The sequence below is a fragment of the Myotis daubentonii genome, chromosome 2, assembly GCF_963259705.1.
Source record: "Myotis daubentonii chromosome 2, mMyoDau2.1, whole genome shotgun sequence".
NCBI lineage: Eukaryota > Metazoa > Chordata > Mammalia > Chiroptera > Vespertilionidae > Myotis > Myotis daubentonii.
In genome coordinates, this window is record NC_081841.1 from 112,346,942 (window position 1) to 112,363,772 (window position 16,831).

The 16,831-nt window shown below is 44.3% G+C and overlaps 1 protein-coding gene across 5 annotated transcripts in view; it reads left to right on the forward strand.

Moving 5' to 3' along the window:
* The first annotated feature begins 1,225 nt into the window (after positions 1-1,225).
* The window catches only part of SLC25A18 (solute carrier family 25 member 18), a 44,249-nt gene continuing 28,643 nt past the window's right edge, over positions 1,226-16,831 (forward strand). For 3 of the 5 annotated variants that reach the window (XM_059684302.1, XM_059684300.1, XM_059684304.1), the window contains exon 1: positions 1,226-1,360. The gene's annotated coding sequence lies outside the window, so the exon portion shown is untranslated. Of the gene's footprint in view, positions 1,361-4,872; positions 5,078-16,831 lie in introns of all 5 variants that reach the window. The other 2 variants (XM_059684303.1, XM_059684301.1) reach the window with 1 other exon arrangement.

Genomic DNA, 16,831 nt, shown 5'->3' on the forward strand with positions numbered 1-16,831 from the left:
CCCCTCTCCTCATCCAATACCAATATCAGTGCTCCTGCTGATCCATGTCTCATCCCTGGTAATTGTCCTTGCATGTTCAACCAGCTGCCAGGCCCTATTGATTCTTCACAGAAATCATATCTCTTCCCTCCTGCACGCAGGTTCTCAGTTTTATGTCTTGCTTAGATTATTGTAATAACCCTGGCCTGTCCAAACCACTTTGCTGCCATAAACCTGAACTGTGCCCTCTAAGTCCCTTCTCGCCATCCCAGAGTAGCTTCCCATTGCCCACAGGAAAGGGAGGGGGGAAATTAGTGAACACCATTTATGTGCCAGGTACTGTACTAAGTGCTCTGCATCTAAGTGTAAGTCTCATTTCACATATAAGGAAGCAGGCACAGAGAAGTAACTTGTTTAACATTACAGATTGTAAGTGGTAAACGAATTCAAATCAGCTCAAAAGCAGTCTTACCCCAAAGCCTATGAGCCACTCTGCTCTCCAGCCTTGTCAATCTTCTTGTGATGTAGAAAAACACTAAATTAAGTAGCTTGCCTAAAGTAAGATCATTATTATTAACTTGGGAGCTGGAATTTGAACCTGGGTCTCTGACACCAAAGTTTCTCTCCCAAATCCTTGGCCAGGCAACAAGGTCCTGTACTATACAACATGGCTTGCCAGTTTTATTCTCCCTGTACTGCCTTATCCTTTGCCCTAAATTAGACAATTTGCCTCTAAAGAGAAGCTGGGTTTCAATTTCACCTCTCTAGCTTAGAGCTGAAATGCAGAGCTGTGCTCACAGCTCAGATGTAACATTCTACTTGCAGCACTCCCACTGCTGAGCACAGGGCCTGAGAAATCCATGCCAAACAAACAAAAATTGTGTTCCTGAAGAGAGGGCGCCTTGAAGCTACTGGAACTAGATGCCTCTATTGCGGGAGTCAGACAAAAGTGCGTGAGTCTGAGAAGCAGAGATTAGCCTCTGGCACTAAATATCTGGCAGAGTGTTTGCATTGCATTGATTTTCCCATGTTTGTTCTCCTCCCTGACCTCCAGGTCTCTGAGTGGGTGGTGAGTCTCCCATCACCACCACCACCCCCTCAGGCTACACACACACACTGCCTTGAGCAATTCTCAGCCAGAATTTCTGTCCCAGTCATACCAGCAACCAAGTCAGCAGCCACCTGGGAAGGTAGGGCTGGCTAGACCTCTTTGGGGTTTCATTCAAACCCAACCTATTTGAAGGTGAAGGGCTGCTGTGGGTGTGAAGAGGCAGGGCCACAAATAAAACAAGGATTGTAAAGCAACCCTTCCCAGAACTCAGCAGTAACCTGGCCTATATCTTGGCATCCAGAAAAGTCAGAAGGTTCTTACTGAAAACAGGTAAGTTTTTGTGTTGTCTGACTGTATCAAGCTTAGCATTGGTAGGAAATTATCTTTTAGCAAATAAACAGTTGAGGAATAAGTCAGAGCAATCAGTGGGAAAGGGTCTTATCTCTCCTCTGCTGCTTTGAGTAGGAAGGTGGTAGGCAAGAGGAAGTGGCTCTCTAACTCGGGCATCTCAGCCAACATCTAAGTCGGGAAGAAGGTATTTCCTGGCACTGCTCCTGTAAGGGACTCATCCCTGGAGAGCTCTCCTTGTTCTGCTTATTAGAGGAAGGGAGAGATGATGGTCATTGGCCTTGCGTGCCTCCTCACAATGTGGAGAAATTATGACCGCTGAAGAGCAAGTCTGCCTCAGGATAAGACTGACTGCAAAGTTGGATGCAGTGTCACCCTCCAGTTCGCTGATTCAAGCATTTGTATTGAATGCCTCTGTACTGGACTCCAGGATACAGTCCTGAGACTCTCCTCTCACGTGACTTATCATTTTGATGGGGTACAGCCAGTTAGACAACGTGGGAAGAGCTAAATCTAAGTACTAAATGAGGGTCACAGGAAAGGGCTCCTAGACAACATCTGAGGGACTTGAGAGGAAGCTAAAGTCCAAATAACAATTTGTAATTCATCAGGTAGAGATGGGGAAAGAGTCAAGAGCACAGTATGTGCAAAGCTCAGATTCAAGAGACTGCCCTGTTCCCGGGAGTGAAAGTTCAGAGTGCCTGGCAGGGAGAGGAGGTGGAGGAGTGATTTGGGAGATGCAGCCAGCAGGAATGTAGGGGCCAGGCCAGGGTGAGGATTTGGGAAACTATCCTAACTAAGGTTGGGGGGCGAGGGGGAGGGACGGGGGGGTGGGGGGTGTGGAGAAGGGGGCGGGCGGCGGGAGGTAGGGAAGGGATTGCAAACACTTTAGACAGGGAAGTGCTTAAGTAGCAGGCTGAAAATGGAGCCCAGAGGTGCCCTTTTGCTCACTTGGCCTTGCTATAGAGAACAGATTTGAGGGGAGCCAGGCTGAAGGCAGAGAGCACACCATGAGGCAGTGGGTGATACCCATGGGACCTAGCATGGCTAGTGGCTATGAGAGGCTTAGGACAGTGTTTTTCTACTCATGATAAAGGACCTGCTTTTCCATAATGGACTGGGAGATTTTGTTTTCAGTTTTTTAAAATATATTTTTATGGATTTCAAGAGAGGAAGGGAGAGGAAGAGAGAGCGATAGAATCATTGATTAGCTGCCTCCTGCACACTCCCTACTGGGGATTAAGCCCACAACCCAGGCATGACACTCAACCATTGAGCCATGCTAGACAGACTGGACCAATATTGTTTTGTAAAAGAAAATAAAAATAGATTACAAATAAATAGAATTTAAGAACCAAATAAAAACCTACATTTTTATTAATAGGTTCTAAAATATTATAATACTCATGTTGCCATAAAATTTCCTAAACATTTACCTCAGTTCGGTTTCTGTACTTTTTACAGTCCAGCAATGAACCATATGCCCTTGAGAAGTACTGAGTTTAGGAAGGATGAACTAGATGACTGACTAGTGGGGCAGCGGGGAGTAGAAAGGAGAAAGGGTAAGTCAATGATGATATACAGATTTGACCTGGATAACTGAATGGCTACTGTGCTGTTCTCAGAGCCAAGGAACCAGGAGGAGGAGCAGCAGGTCTGAAAGGGCAGATGTGAGTTGGAAGAGGGGAGGGTTGGATGTACTGTGCATGGCTGAACCAGTGGGTGGGAATGACCAGAGGCAGTTAAAATGAAGGTGTGGGGCTAGCAGGCAAACTGAACTGAACAGCCTTGGTAATCATGAGCAAGTAGATAATAACCAAAGCCCAGAAGAAGACAGGCTTGCTCTGCATGGGTGTGTGGAGGGGAAGGAATCGGGAACCTTGGCCAGGATTCTGTGGGCACCAGTGACCAAGTGACATCAGTCACAGGAGGCTGAGGAGCCACAGGACTCAAGGGGATAGAGTGCTTTATGGGGAGGGTGAAAAGTGGTGCTATCTGAGGAGCTCACAAACCTTGGCCTGCTCTGGTCCCTGTAGCTCACCACCTAGAACCATTTCTCTAAATAAATTTGTCTCTGAACAGCCTTGTTCAAAATATGGGCCTGGGAAGCAATGTGTTAAAAATTGCTTAACAGTTTTCTCTGCTTTCCGAATTTTCTAATTTTTTTCTATTACTCTAAATACTTTAAGAAATAAAACAATGTTAATTATTAAGAAAAAAGAATGGACCATCACCTAAGCGTCTGTTAACTAGCTATCTCCTAAGGAAGTGGACAGGGTGGGTCACAGAATAGTTTTGGTGTTGGTGGTATGGGCCCCTGGAAATCTGCTGTCTGTGAGGAGTTTGAGGGTAAGATGGCTGCGTAGTCACCATGTACAGGCTCTTTTTTCCTTTAAAAAGTTGTCATCCCTTCCACCCCCCTGGGGAAAAAAAACAAACAAACAAAAAAAACACCCTTCTGTCCCACCCAATCGGTGTGGCTCAATTGGTTGATCATCAACCCATGCACCAAGAGGTCATTGGATCCATTCCCGATCAGGGCACATGCTTGGCTTGCAGTCTCAATCCCCACTAGGGGATGTGCAGGAGGTAGCCAATCAATGTTTCTCTCTCATTGATGTTTCTATCTCTCCCTCTCTCATCCTCTCTCTCTAAAATCAATAAAAACATTTTTTTAAAGTTATGTTCCAGCTAACCCTTGACTTTGCACCCACTCTACCACCCTAGTCCTTCTCTCTTCACTTCATTGGCCTTTCACCCAAAATTTACTTTTCTTAACCCATTCTTTCAGAATTATTGTCCTTATACTACATTCAACATGGCAGTATTCCTCTTAAAAGCATTCAGTGTGTTTTCTTTTTTTTCATATTAGAATGTTTATAAAACAAGGTCAACCTTTGAAGTTACCCTTTTTTTTTTTCCAAATCTTCTCTGGAAAAGAATGTGTTCTTCAGCTTAGACTTAGAACTTTATTTTTTTTTTAATCTTTATTATTGAAAGTATTACATATGACCCCTTCTAACCCACCCGTATCCCCCACTCCAGGCTTTCACCACCCTATTGTCTGTGTCCATGGGTTATGCATATATGCATACAAGTTCTTTAGTTGATCTCTTCCCAACTATACATGCTCCTCCCCTTTCCCTCTGCAATTCTACAGTCTGTTCCATGCTTCTATGTCTCTGGATCTATTTTGCTCATCAGTTTATTTTGATCATTAGATTCCACATATGAGTGAGATCATGTGATACTTATCTTTCTCTGACCAGCTTATTTTGCTTAGCATAATACTCTTCAGACCCATCTGTGCTGGTGCAAATGTAAGAGTTCTTTCTTTTTTAGAGCTGTGTAGTATTCCATTGTGTAAATGTACTACACCTTTTTTATCCACTCATCTGCTGATGGGCCCTTGGGCTGTTTCTAAATCTTAGCTATGATAAATTGCACTGCTATGAACACAGGGGTGCATATATTCTTTCTGATTGGTGTTTCAGGATTCTTAGGACATATTCTTAGAAGTGGGGTCACAGGGTCAAATGGAAGTTCCAGTTTTTATTTTTTGAGGAAACTCCATACTGTTTTCCACAATGGCTGCACCAGTTTGCATTCCCACCAGCAGTGTACTAGGGTTCCCTTCTCTTCACATCCTCACCAACACCTGGCTATTTGTTAATTTGTGGAGGATAGCCATTCTGACAGGTATGTATGAAGTGATATCTCATACTTGTTTTAATTTGCATCTCTTGACTTTGAGCATTTTTTCATATGTCTCTTAGCTTTCTGTAATACTTCAAAGTGGACATACACAATCAATTTAGTACCTTTGCCCATTTTTTAATTGGATTGTTTATCTTCCTATGTTAAGTTGCATGAGTTCCATATATATTTTGGAAATTAACCCCATATAGAATGGATCATTGGCAAATATGTTCTCCCATGCAGTAGGCTGTCTTTTCATTTTTTTTTATGGTTTCTTTTGCTGTGCAGAAGCTCTTTATTTTGATGTAGTCCCACTTTCATATTTTCTTCTTAGTTTCCTTTGCCCTAGAGATGTATTGAAAACATATCACTATGAGAGATGTCTGAGATTTTGGTGTCTATGGTTTCTTGTAGGATTTTTATTGTTAAACAACTTACATCTAAGTATTTTATACATTTTGAGGTTTTGTGTGTGTGTGTTGTAAGTTGGTGGTCTAGTTTCATTTTTTTGCACGTATCAGTCCAATTTTCCCAACACCATTTATTGAAGTCTTTCTTTATTCCATTGAATGCTCTTGCCTCCTTTGTCAAATATTAATTGAGTATAATGGCTTGGGTCAATTTCTGGGTTCTCTATTCTGTTCCATTGATTTAGATGCCTGTTCTTGTGCCAGTACTGGGCTTTTAAAAATATATATATTTATTGATTTCATAGAGGAAGAGAGAGGGAGAGAGAGATTCAATGATGAGAGAGATGATTGACTGCCTCCTGCAAGCGCCACACTGGGGATTGAGCTCACAACCCAGGTGTGTGCCCTGACCGGGAATCGAATCGTGACCTGGTTCAACAACTGAGCAACACTGGCCAGGCAGTACTAGGCTGTTTTGAGTACATTGCTTTGTAGTATAACTTGATATCTCGTATTGTGATTCGTACAACTTTGTTCTTCTTTCTCAAGATTGCTGTGGCTATTTGGGGTCTTTTGGTTTCATATAAATTTTTGGAGTGTTTGTTCTAAATCTGTGAAATATGCTGTTGGTATTTTAATAGGGATTGCATTGAATCTATGGATTGTTTTGGGTAGTATATACATTTTAATGATGTTGATTCTTTTTAAAAAAATATATATTTTATTGATTTTTTACAGAGAGGAAGGGAGAGGGATAGAGAGCCAGAAACATCGATGAGAGAGAAACATCGATCAGCTGCCTCCTGCACATTCCCCACTGGGTATGTGCCCCGCAACCAAGGTACATGCCCCTGACCGAATCGAACCTGGGATCCCTGAGTCCGCAGGCCGACGCTTCATCCACTGAGCCAAACCAGCTAGGGCAATGTTGATTCTAACACACTATTTCCTTCCACTTGTTTATATCTTCCTCTATCTCTTTTTTCAACATCCTGTAGTTTTCCAAGTACAGATCTTTTACTTCCTTGGATAGGTTTATTCCTAAGTATCTTTTTTGTTGTTGTTGCAATGATAAAAAGGATTGTTTTTTATTTTCTCTGAGAGTTCATTATTGGTGTATAAAAATGCCATAGATTTCTGGGTGTTAATTTTGTATCCTGCTACATTGCCAAATTCATTTATTAAATCAAGTAGGTTTTTGGTGGAGTCTTTAGGATTTTCTATGTACAATATCATGTCACCTGTGAATAATAAGAATTTTACTTTCTCCTTTCCAATCTTGATGCCTTGTATTTTTTCTCCTTGTCTGATCACTATGGCTAGGACTCCCAGTACTATGTTCAACAAGAGTGGTGATAGTGGGCATCTCTGTCTTGTTCCTGCTCTTAGGGGAAATGGTTTTAGTTTTTGCCCATTTAGTATGATGTTGGCTGTAGGTTTGTCATGTATGGCTTTTATTATGTTGAGGTATAATCTCTCTATTCCCACTTTGCTGAGAGTTTTTATAAAAATTGGGTGTTGGGCCCTAACCAGTTTGGCTCAGTGGATAGAGTGTCGGCCTGCAGAATCAAGGGTCCCAGGTTCAATTCCGGTCAAAGGCATATACCTTGGTTGCGGGCACATACCCAGTAGGGACTGTGCAGGAGGCAGCTGATCTGTTTCTCTCTCATCGATGTTTCTAACTCTCTATCCCTCTCCCTTCCCATCTGTAAAAAATTCAATAAAAAATGTATTTATAAAAAAGGGAGTTGGATTTTTGTTATGGGTTGGCCCAACGAGATAGACCACCGACTCAGAATTTAAATTTAAGAGCCTTTATTAAGCTGGCCAGCTGACCACAGCCCACACCTTCCCCCTCTGGGAAGGTTTGCAGCATGTGGCAGAGACCAAGGGTGCAGTATGATCTTTTATAGCAAAACAGTGTTAAAAAAATCAACTACAAAGCATTCCATTAAAAGTTCATAAAGAGTTCACAAGCACAAAAGGGGGGTAAACAGAGTCACACCTGGCTGGAGCATATCAGAACACATTGTTTTTCTAAGACAATCTAACAATTTTTCTTCTATGGTTCCTAACCCTGACACAATCTTCCATACGTCAGTCCCCCCACCCAGCACATTCAATTTCTCATGTCCCATTTCCTCCCCTTAGCACATTCTGTAACATTCTGTAACCCTTCCATGCTGCAGTCCCTCACCCTAGCACATTCCCTACTGGTCTTATGCCCGAATCAAATCTTTGCTTCAGTGCCCTCCTCTATGATATGAAATTGAGGAGGCATTTGGCAATGTAGGGTTGAGCCACCGGGGAAGAGTCCGGCATTTGATGGTGAAGAATTGGCTCGGCCGCTGACATAGAGTCTTAGTTCCCATGTCTTTCTCCTTCCCATTGGTCAGTTCACTAGGAGAGAGGCATGAGGAGGACGGGGTTACAATTTCCAGTGCCTCTTTCCTGTGACTTTGATGGCGGTTGGAGTGTTCAGCACCACCTGGTAGGGTCCATCCCATCTAGGTTCCAGGCTGCTAGGGTCGTGGCGCTGCACCCAGACAAGATCACCCAGAGAGAAGGCAGGCTGTGTTGGACTGGATCTCAGCACGTCCTCCTCCCGTATGGCTTTCATCACCCGTTGTGCTGACGTGGCGCTGCTCTGCAAAGCCTGTAAGGACTTAAGCAAATTTCGGGTAGACAGCCAGGCAATTTTTTTCCTCCCTTAGGCAGGGAAGAAGAGGTGGCGGCCTGCCAAACATAATTTCAAAAGGGGTGAGTCCTTTTATATACGGAGTACATCTAGCTCTGAGGAGGGCAAAAGGAAGGAGACTTACCCAGTTTTTGCCAGTTTTTAATTTTAACTTAGTTAATGTTTCCTTTAAGGTCCGATTCATCCTCTCTACCTGTCCAGAACTCTGTGGTCTATAAACACAATGTAATTTCTAAGTTACTCTCAGGGCCTTAACTATGGATTGTAACTTTGGCGATAAACGCCAGGCCATCGTCGGACCCCATATATAGTGGTAGGCTAAACCGGGGGACAATTTTAGTGAGGAGTTTTCTAACTACTACCTGTGCTGTCTCTGCCTTGGTTGGTTATGCCTCAGGCCAGCCAGAGAAGGTATTAATGAAAACCAGCAAGTATTTATACCCTCCTTGTCCTCCTGGTATCTCGGTGAAGTCCACTTCCCAGTGTTCTCCGGGGTTCTGACCTCGGAATCGCTGTCCCGGTGCGGTGACAACAGGGAGCCCTTGATTCACCCAGGCACACACTTGGCACCTACTAGCCAACTCTTGAGATAGTTCTGGGATGTAAAATTTTCTTCCCAGTAGTTCTGACAGCTTCGTTCTCCCCAGGTGGGTCCTCTGGTGGGTCTGGGAAGCGATGGTCCGCCCCAGGGCTTCTGGCACTATAGGCCTTCCATCTGGCAGAATTAGCCATCCAGCCTCTCCTTCCCGGGCCCTTAGTTTCTCAGCTAGCCACTGCTCCTCTGGCAGATGAGTAGGCTTCTCTGGGAGACTTCGTGCTGGCAGGGCTATGAGAACTTCTAGGGGCCCTACTGGTCTTTTAGCCACTTCCTCGGCCTCCTGTAAGGGCAGTGTGAGGAGATATATCCTTGCAGTCCCTGGGTAGGTCTGGCAGGACGAGTGCCAGGGCGCACACCAGGGCTTCTTAGATCTCCCCTGGCTCCTCCTCATGTCACTACTGCCGCCCCCGCATACCGGGTACCTTCCTCTACGAAGCTGCTCCCGTCGGTGTAGAGGGTCTCATCCGGATTCTGCAGGGGCTGGTCCACAAGGTTCTCGCGGAGGGAAGTGGAAGTGAGGGTAGTCAGTGTCTCCTCGCAGTCATGCAAAGGGGCCTCTGCCTTCTTGTCAGGGAGGAGTGTGGCTGGGTTCAAGGCAGCCGTTTTCAGGAAGCTGACTTGCGGTGGGTCTAGCAGCAGCACCTGGTACTGGGTAATGCGGGCGTTGGACATCCATCTCTCTGGGGGGCTCCTTAATAAGGTCTCAACTGCATGCGGGGCAACTACTTGGAGATTTTGGCCAAAAGTTAGCTTTAAGGCTTCCTTTACCAGGAGGGCGGTGGCTGCAATGGCTCTCAAGCAGTTGGGCCATCCCGATGCCACTGGGTCAAGTCTCTTAGAGAGATAAGCTACGGGGCATTTCCATGGTCCCAAGGGTTGCGTGAGGACCCCTTTTGCCACCCCTTTGTTCTCAGCTACATATAGCTGAAAGGGTTTGGTTAAGTCTGGCAGGGCGAGTGCTGGGGCGCTTACCAGGGCTTCTTTCAGCTTCTTATAAGCCTCTTCTTCCTTTTCTGCCCAGACTAGGGCGGTCTCCTTTCCCCCCGTTGCAGAGTATAATGGCCGTGCAATTTATGCAAAACCTAGTATCCATAGCCTGCAATAACCCACTGCCCCGAGGAACTCCCGGACTTGCCTTTTGGTGGTAGGCCTTGGGATTGACAAGATGGCCTTTATTCTGCTACAAGATAAAGTTCGCCTACCCGCTTCTATGTTGTAACCCAAATATGTCACTCGGGTAGTGCATAGCTGAGCTTTCTTAGCTAAGACCCAATACCCCAAATAATCTAGGGTGGTCAGCAATTCTCGAGTGGCCTGCCTACAGTCCTGTTCCTCCTCTGTGGCCAGTAGGAGGTCGTCTACATATTGGAGCAGAGTTACCCGTGGATGGTCCTGACGGAACTCCCAGAGGTCTTGGTTTAGGGCCTCATCGAACAGTGAGTTCTTAAATCCTTGCAGCAACCTAGTCCAAGTTAACTGTCCAGATCTCCCTCTGTCGGGTCCACCCCCTCAAAGGCGAAGATAGGTTGACTCTGCTTTGCCAGGGGTAGGGAGAAAAAGGCATCCTTTAAGTCTAAAACAGTATAGAACCGGTGTTCTGGCTTGGGGAGGCTGAGAAGAGTGTAAGGGTTCGAAACTGTGGGATGGATAGTCTCAACTCTCTTGTTTACTTCCCTTAAGTCCTGCACCGGCCTGAAATCCTCAGTCCCTGGTTTTTGTACTGGCAACAGGGGAGTGTTCCAAGCAGATTGGCAAGGAATCAAGATTCCAGCCTCTTTCAGCCTCCTAATGTGCTTGGCGATTCCTACTCTCGCCTTCTGGCTCATTGGATATTGCCGGACTCTGACTAGGGTGGCACTGCTGGTCAGCTGGACTACAATTGGAGGCCGGTGTTTAGCTAGCCCTGGCGGATTGTCCTCCGCCCAAACTCCTGGGATAGCCTGTCTTAATTGTTGGAGATAGGCATTTGCTGAGACTTCCTCAGGCTCCTCCTCATGTGGTAAATATTCCTCCTGTAAGGGCAATGTCAGGAGATACATCCCCGCAGTCCCTGGGTTTTGCAACTTGACCTCTGGCCCTGGCCCTTCAAAAGAGATTGTGGCCCATAATTTATTCAGCAAGTCCTGGCCTAGCAAAGGGTAAGGGCACTCTGGCATTACTAAAAATGAGTGAGTCACTGAGCCATTTCCTAGGTCACTGATCCGACCTTTAGTCCATGGGTAGGTTTTTACTTTTCCAGTTGCCCCTTTTATGGGGATTTTGGTCTTAGAGACTGGACCCACTGGCTGTTGTAGGACAGAGTAGGTGGCTCCCGTGTCCACAAAGAAGTCCACCTTTTGGCCCCCCACTGTCAGAGTTATCCTGGGCTCTTGGGGGCCAGCTGAGCCCTGACAACCCTAATCCACCTCCTCTACCAGCACGGGATTCGGCTCCCCCGCACGTTCAGGGCACTCCCTTTTCCAGTGTCCTTCCTTTTTGCAAAGTGCACACTGGTTTTTCCCAAGCCGGGGTCAGAATTCTTTTTTCCCCGGGAGGCTTTCCTTTGCCCTTATTGTCTTTCCGGCCCCTTGGGCCTTTTTCCTCGTTTAGGGCCTGGAGGACCTTGGCCATCCGGGTGTTTAAACCTGCCTTCGGGTCCTCCCGATTGTTGAAAACCTTCTGGGCCACCTCAGCCAACTCAGAGATTGATTTCCCCTCAAAGCCTTCTAACTTCTGTAATTTTTTCCTAATATCTGGGGCCGACTGGGAAACAAATGCAACAATGACAGCCCTCCGACTTTCCGGGGCATCAGGGTCAATGGGGGTATACACCCGATAGGCCTCGCACAGCCTCTCAAGGAAAGCTGCCGGGCTCTCATTAGGCCCCTGGACTGTCTCTGTCACCTTAGAGAGGTTTGTGCGTCTCCGAGCAGCAGCTCGGATGGCCCCCAATAGAGTCTGGCGATACCGATCGAGAGCCTCCTTTCCCCTCTCAGTATTGGGATTCCAGGTAGGTTGCCTGGAGGGAAACACAGCCTCTAATCTGTCTTGTTCAGAGGTAGGCTGCCCATCCAGAACCAGCACAAATCTCCTCCCCTCCGCCTTGACTCTCTCTCTCTCCTCTGAAGTGAAAAGAGTTTGCATCAACTGTTTGACAATCATCCCAGGTAGGTTGATGGGTAAAAAACACAGACTCTAAAAGAGAGATCAACCCCTGTGGGTTCTGGGAGAAAGAAGGATTCTGGTTCTTCCAATTGTACAGGTCACTGGTAGAAAAGGGGACATAAACCATGAAAGGCTGCCCGTCTGGACCTAAATCTAAAGGGCCTGCTTGCCTTAATGGCAATATGGGAGCTGCAGGACTGGTGGATGCTGCAGGGTCCCGCAGCTTCTTCCCCCCTCCTTCTCTCTCTCCATACGCTGTCCCCTGCCTTGTGAGAGAAGGGGAGAACGGAGCCGGGCCCTGGACTGGGGTTTCCGGAGGAACGGAAACCGGCTGTGGAGGAGGCCGGGGCTCCTGACCGGGGTCATTTGCCACCATGGGACCGGTGGAGGGAGGAGCATACAGGGGAGGCCTGACCTTGGAGAGTGCCTCCTCACCTGTATCTTGCAGAACAGGGGGAGTTTTGCCCTTCTTGGCTGAGGCCAAGAGGACTGTCTGTCTCTGTCCCAATTTCTTTTCTTTATTCTGACAACTCTGTATCCACCTTGGTTTTTCAGTCAAAATATCGACCCATACTTGAATATAGGGAATTTGGTCGGGGTGACCCGGCCGGCCGTAGACAACATGGTGAACCCGATAAGCAGTGGTTAAGTCATAAGTCCCTACGTCCGGCCATCCCACCTGGAAAGTGGGCCACTCCCTTTCACAGAATTTCTGCAAATCAAAAGGATTAACATCATGACCATATCCTTCAGCTCGCTTCTTGAAGTCCTGAAAATTGTTCAAAAAACATTGCAGCGGGGTGCACACAGAAGCAGATGACGACGACCCTTGACCCATTTTGACAAACACCAAGACAACAAATATCAGACAGACAAACCCAGTGCAGCCTACAGCCGCACAAACCAGGGACCCTGTCCACCGTTGTGGCCGCGGGTCAGGACCAGGAGTACCGCTGTGTCCAGCCCTCCGTATAGGTCCTTCTGTGGGACATCCCAATTCCAGTTTAACAACTGATTCTTACCTCTCTCGAGAGTCCAGGTGGCTCAGTTTCCAAACTGAAAGTTTTGGGTGGACTGGAGGCCTCCTTGGTAGTCGTTCTCCACAGGTGTGGGGTATCTCGCTGAGTGCCCGGCAACAAGTGGGGGAGAGCCTCCTGCCTTGAATAGGGGGTCCCTCTCACCCCTGCCGGGGGAGAGCCTCCTGCCCTAAACAAGGGGTCCCACTCACCCCTGCCGGGGGAGAGCCTCCAGCTCTAAACAAGGGGTCCCTCTCCTCCCTGCCGGGTATCTCGCTGCGGGCCTCCAAATGTTATGGGTTGGCTCAACGAGATAGACCACCGACTCAGAATTTAAATTTAAGAGCCTTTATTAAGCTGGCCAGCTGACCACAGCCCGCACCTTCCCCCTCTGGGAAGGTTTGCAGCATGTGGCAGAGACCAAGGGTGCAGTATGATCTTTTATAGCAAAACAGTGTTAAAAAAATCAACTACAAAGCATTCCATTAAAAGTTCATAAAGAGTTCACAAGCACAAAAGGGGGGTAAACAGAGTCACACCTGGCTGGAGCATATCAGAACACATTGTTTTTCTAAGACAATCTAACAATTTTTCTTCTATGGTTCCTAACCCTGACACAATCTTCCATACGTCAGTCCCCCCTCCCAGCACATTCAATTTCTCATGTCCCATTTCCTCCCCTTAGCACATTCTGTAACATTCTGTAACCCTTCCATGCTGCAGTCCCTCACCCTAGCACATTTTGTGGAATTATTTTTCTGCATCAATTGATATGATCATGTGATTTTTGTCTCTCAATTTGTTTATGTGATGTATCACATTTATTGATTTGCAAAAATTGTACCAGCCTTGCATCCCTGGAATAAATCCCACCTGGTCATGGTATATGATCTTTTTAATTTATTGCTTGATCTAATTTGCTAATATTTTGTTGAGGATTTTAGCATCTATGTTCATCAGGGATATTGGCCTGTAATTCTCTTTCTTTGTAGCATCATTATCTGGTTTGGGGATTAGGATAATGCTGGCCTCATAAAAAGAGCTTGGAAGTGTTCCATCCTCTTGAATTTTTTGGAATAGTTTGAGGAGGTCAAGTGTTAATTTTTCTTTGAATGCTTTGTAAAACTCCCCTATGAAGCCTTCTGGACCAGGGCTTTTGTTTGCTGGAAGTTTTTTTTTTAAATTACTGCTTCAATTTCATCAGTAGTTATTGGCCTATTCAGGTTTTTGAGTCTTCCTGATTGAGTTTGGGAAGATTGTATATTTCTAGGAATATGTCCATTTCATCCAGGTTGTCCAGTTTGTTGGAATAAAGTCATTGCTAATATTTTTTTTACGATCCTTTGTATTTCTATGGGGTCAGTTGTTACTTCACCTCTTTCATTTCTGATTTTATTGATTTGGGTCCTCTCTCTTTATTTCTTGATGAGTTTGCCCACTATCACCACTCTTGTTCAACATAGTACTAGGAGTCCTAGCCATAGTGATCAGACAAGAAGAAAAAATAAAAGACTTCCAAATTGAAAAGAAGGAAGTAAAACTCTCATTATTTGCAGATGACATGATATTGTACATAAAAAAAAACCTAAAGACTCCATCAAAAAACTACTTGATTTAATAAATGAATTTGGCAATGTAGCAGGATACAAAATTAACACCCAGAAATCTATGGCATTTTTATACACCAATAATGAACTCTCAGAGAAAATAAAAAACAATCCTTTTTATCATTGCAACAACAACAAAAAAGATACTTAGGAATAAACTTAACCAAGGAAGTAAATCAATCTTGTTTATCTTTTCAAAGAACCAGCTCTTGGTTTTATTGATATATATATATATATATATATATATATATATATATATATATATATATATATATATTCTCTATGTTATTTATTTCTGCTCTGATCTATATTATTTCTTTCCTTCTACTTACTCTGGGATTTTCTTATTGCTCCCTTTCTAGTTCTTTAAGTTGTAGGATTAGATAACTTATTAAAAGTTTTTCTTGGTTTTTCTTTTTTGAGGTAAGCCTGTAATGCAGTGAACTTCCCTCTCAGGACTGCTTTTCCTGTGCCCCATAGATTTTGGGTTGTTCAGTTTTGTTTTCATTTGCTTCTAGGGTGTTGTTTTTTTTTAATATATTTTATTGATTTTTTACAGAGAGGAAGGGAGAGAGATAGAGAGTTAGAAACATCGATGGGAGAGAAACATCGATCAGCCGCCTCCTGCACATCTCCTACTGGGGATGTGCCCGCAACCCAGGTACATGCCCTTGACCGGAATCGAACCTGGGACCTTTCAGTCCACAGGCAGATGCTCTATCCACTGAGCCAAACCGGTTTCGGCTCTAGGGTGTTTTTTATTTCTTCTTTGATCTCATTGGTAACCCATTCATTGTTTAATAACATGCTATTTAGCCTACATGTGTTTGAATGTTTTTGAGTGTTTTTATTATAGTTGATTTCTAATTTTATGCCATTACAATCTGAGAAGATGCTTGATATGATTTCAGTCTTCTTGAACTTGTAGAGACTTAGTTTGTGTCCTATCATGTGGTCTATCTTTGAAAATGTCCCATGTGGACTTGAGAAGAATGTATATTCTGAACTTTGAGGTGAAATGCTCTGAAAATATCAATTAATTCCATCTGATGTAGTGTGTCATTTAGGATGGCTGTTTCCTTGTTGAATTTATGTCCAGAAGATTTATCCAGTGATGTCAGTGGGGTATTAAACTCCCCTACTATGATTGTATTTCTGTTGATCTCTTCATTAAAATCCTCCAGAAGTTTTTTAAAAATATATATTTATATGCTCCTATATTGGATGCATATATGTTTACCAGAGTTATATCCTCTTGTTTTATCGATTCCTTTAGTATTGTGACATGGCCTTCACTATCTCTTGTTATAGACTTCTCTTGAAAGTCTATTTTGTCAGATATGAGTATTGCTACACTAGCTTTTTTTTTTTTTTCATTTCCATTTGCCTGGAAAATTTTTTCCATCTCTTAACTTTCATTCTGTGTGAGTTCTTTGTGCTAAGGTGATTCCCTTGTAAGCAGCATATATATATATGGGTCATGTTTTTAAATCCATTCATTTACCCTGTGTCTTTTGATTGGAGCATTTAAGCCATTTACTTTTTTCAAGACTTTTAAAATATATTTTTGTTGATTGCAGAGAGGAGGAGAGAGGGAGAGAGAGATAGAAACATCAATGATGAGAGAGAACCATTGATAGGCTCCCTCCTGCACACCCCCTAATGGGAATTGAGCCCCAACCCAGGCATGTGCCATTTATATTTACATTTACACTTATGGTTATTATTGATGGGTACTTTTTTATTGCCATTTTTATTCTTGATGCCTGTGTTCTCTTTCTCCCTATTTCTTCTTCTCATTACAGCAGTCCCTTTAGTATTTCTTGCAGTGATTGTTTGTAGTAATAAATTCTTTTAGCCTTTTTATGTCTGCAAAACTCCTAATTTCATCTTCTATTTTGAATGATAGCCTTGCTGGATAGAGTAGTCTTGGGTTCAGTTTCTTGGTTTTCATTACCTTGTATACTTCATGCTATTCCTTTCTGGCCTATTGAGAAGTCAGGTGACAGTGTAATGGCAACTCCCTTGCAAGGTAACTGTCTGACTTTCTCTTGCAGCCTGTAAGATTCTTTCTTTGTCTTTAATGTTTGCCATTTTAATTATGATGTGCCTAGGTTTGGGTCTTTTGGGGTTCATATTTATTGGGACTCTCTGTGTTTCCTGAACTTGAGTGACTTTTTCCTTCAGGTTAGGAAAATTTCTATAATTTCTGCCATTATTTTTTCAAACAGATTCTCTATTCCTTTCTCAGATTCTGCTCCGTCTAGTATTCCTAAAATGT